This window comes from Myotis davidii, unplaced genomic scaffold (genome assembly GCF_000327345.1).
Source record: "Myotis davidii unplaced genomic scaffold, ASM32734v1 scaffold1373, whole genome shotgun sequence".
Lineage (NCBI taxonomy): Eukaryota > Metazoa > Chordata > Mammalia > Chiroptera > Vespertilionidae > Myotis > Myotis davidii.
Genome location: NW_006284614.1, coordinates 451010 through 454586, shown reverse-complemented (window position 1 = coordinate 454586; position 3577 = coordinate 451010).

The window sequence follows — 3577 nt, the reverse complement described above, 5'->3', positions numbered from 1 at the left end:
TGCCTCCAGTTCCTTCATCCAGCCAACACTTATGAACACCTACTGTGTGCTAGGCCCCTCCCCCACCCTTAAGATGCAGTTTGCTCGCCGAAACCCGTTTGGCTCAGTGGATAGAGTGTTGGCCTGCGGACTGAAGGGTCCTGGGTTCAATTCCGGTCAAGGGCATGTACCTGGGTTGCGGGCACATCCCCAGTGGGGAGTTTGCAGGAGGCAGCTGGTCGATGTTTCTCTCTCATCGATGTTTCTGACTCTCTATCTCTCTCCTTTCCTCTCTGTAAAAATCAATAAAATATATTAAAAAAAAAAAGATGCAGTTTGCTCACAGCAGCAGGCCTGTGTTTACCATCAGCTCAGGAAGGAGATGCAGCCTGGGGTGGGGATGGGGCTGGGGGTGGGGGTTCGGGTGTGTGTGCTCCTGCCCACCAATCATGGTGCAGGGCAGAACACACAGGTGCAGCCTCCCCTCCTGCCTCCTCCGCCCCAGGTAACCAGGGAGAACAGGACTGTGCCCCACTCAGGTGAGAGCAGAACATTTGGGGAACTTCCAGAGCCTTGGGAAAGGGAGCATCTGCCTGCAAAAGTTTCCTGCAATTGCAGCAGGAGGAGGAGGAGGCACAATTATGTTGGCTTGAACCGGGTTCAGAGTGGACACTGCAGATAGAGGAAATGGGGTGGTGTCTTCCCAGGGAGAGAAGCCTGTCACTCAGCAGGGGAGAGGGGAGAGCCGGCCCCAGTGTGGCCCCACGTAGGGAGGGTGGTGCGGGCATGTGGAGCCCCCTCCCTGCCTTGTGTCCTGGGAACATGAACCTGCCTGCCAGCACTCGAGGCAGAGACAGAGAGTGAGAACTAGGGGTCAGCCTCTCCAAGGAGCCCCGGCTCTATGGGCCTGCAGCCTTCGCCTCGCAGAGCCTCACCCTAAGGTGAGGTCATCCCAGACCTACCGAGTGGAAGGAGCGTGCCTGCCGGACACAAGCCTCCTTAGGGCGCCTGCGTTCTGCGCATGCACAGCTCTCCCCTGCAGATGCCAGCTGCTCGGGCCCAGGGACGCCCTGGGCTGCTCCCGGTGTGTCTAGCCCCGGCCCCGGCATGCAGAGCCGGGTTAGTTCTGTTGCCTTGAATCCAAAGGACTGAGGGGCCGAAGAGGAAAGGAAAATAGGAAAGATCTAGGATCTGTCCCACAGAAACGCACGTTAGTCCTTACAACAACCTTTGAAAAGAAATAGACTTTACATAATATATTTTGGACTGAAGTCTTGTTTTCGTTCTTTCTCTGACCTTTGCACTCCAGGCTGAGTGGAGCAGGATAATTCACCTCCCAGAGAGCTGGGTGGGGGCATCGGAGGTCACCCCCTCCCATAACATAGGGGAGGAAACAGAGGCCACCAGAGGTACCTGCACCAGCGGCGTCCCCCAGGAACCGGGAGACGGGTGGAGGTGCAGCTCCCACTTCCCAGCCTCCGGTGATGAAACCCAGTAGCTCCCAGCTCTTTACACGTGTTTATCTGCCCTGCGGAGTCTGACCCTCCTCCAGAGCCCTGGTTGCCTCATACATGGTGGTCCCATGAGGAAAGTGGCAGGAACTTCGAGTCCAGGCCCCTGTGTTTGAATCCCAGCCAGGTCACAGGCCAGCCGTGTGACTTTGGGCAAGCCAACCGCTCTGACCCTCAGTCCCCGCATCTGCAAACTCGGAATAATAGTGCCCACCTCTCCAAAGCGCCTTGAGGATCAACCGAGATGAGGCATATTTACAAGCACCCAGGGCAGCCTGGCCCTGATCAGCCTTTGCCCCACACACACCCATGGGCACGCATGAGACCTTTCTCCTCCCTCAACTCAGACCTGCTTCTACTCAGCAGCAGTTTCCCGGTTTGCTACATTTGCCTTCCTTCCTTTCCTTTGGAAAGTGGGGTGCAGGAAGCAGACTCTAAGCCTGTCTTCCCAAAAGGTGACATTGCCTGGGATCAGAATGAAGAGGGGCTCAGAGCGCTTGGTTTGGGGATGCCCACTGCAGAAGCAGCGGAGGAAGGGAGGCTGACTCCAGTTGCACCCTTGCACCCAGGGTGAGGCCTTGGGACTTGCGCTTATGCCTTTCTCCGCTTCTGAAGTGCCCTCTGAGATAGACGTGTCCTGGCAGAGCCAGTTAGCATTCTGTTCAGCGGGGAGGCCCAAGGTGCCTTTGGAGCCTGGGCACAGAGCTGACTGGCGTTGGCTGAGTCCACAAGATGCACCTGCCCTCTAGTGTCAGGAGAGGGAAAGGCATGGCAGCCCCCGGCTAAACTCACCTGCTGAGGATGCTGTCAGCCTTGAGTTACTGAGGAGACTGGGGGGCGAGGAGGGGGGTCACCTGGAGATTAAGCAGCACCACGCAGCACAAACCTAAACTAGGCCAACATGTGGAGCCCATTCCCCGAACACACTCCAAGCCCCAGATTTGGGATTTCACTCACCCATTCATTCATTCACTCAAAAAATATGGAGTGTCTATCTGTATGAGGGGGTTCGGGGGTAGGAGGGGGTGGTTCTGGGCAGTGGGGACACAGCAATGACCAAGACAGGCAAGTCTACCCACTCCCAGAGCTTTCATTCCAGTGAGTGTGGTGTCTGTTGGGCAAAGATAGAGGTTTTCTTGATCTCCCCTTGCCTCAGAGTCAAGAAATCAGCAGGCACCCACCAGGCACCTGATTCATGCTGGGATCTCTCCTACCTGTTTCTTTTATGGTACCAGAAGTTAAATGACACAATTTAATAGAAGGAGCACTGAACAGACAGTTGAATTGGGTCTGAATCCTCGTTCCTCCACTTACTAGCCCTGTGACCTGGGCTCATCATTTGAACTCCCAGCCTAGACTATTACCCTCCAGCAGCAGCCAGGGCTTGATAACTGGTGGTGGATGAGGGCACGTGGTCCCCTAGACTGTCCAGTGCAGTGTGGACACAGTAACACCCACCTGACCTGCGGCCACCTTTGGAAGGAGCGATCAGACTCTTTTTGCTTTATCATGTAAAAAACCTCATAAAAATTCATTTGATGCCATTTATTCTGCTTCATTGTGTGCCAGGGTCTCAACTAACTGTTGCTGCATAAGAAACCACCCCAAAACTTAGTGACTCAAAATAACAATATCTAATATTTCTCGTGATTTCTGCGGGTTGACTGGGCTCTACTGGGCAGCTTTTCTGTTTTACATGATTTAATTTTGCTTCATGGGTTGGAGTGGCATACAGAGTGGCTTCCTCGCGTACGTATCTGGCACCTCTGCTGGACTGGCTGAGCCATCCGGGGGTAGGCGTTGGGGGTGACCAGGCATCTCTCCATGGTGAGTCCAGCTGGGTAAGCAAGGTGCCTGGGCCTCTCCTGTAGGGGCGCAGGGCTCTGAGAGCTCCAAGAGGCTGAGCCCGATGAGCAAGTGCTGATCAGAACTCTGCCTCACATTTCCTAAAGGAAGTTACATGACCAAGCCCAGTGTTAATGTGGGCGGGAACCAGATGTGAATTCTGAGAGGCATGTCCACTGGGGGCCACCAGCGTAACAGTCTCCGGCAGCCAGTCCTGATGTGAGGAGCCCTTCCGTAAGCAG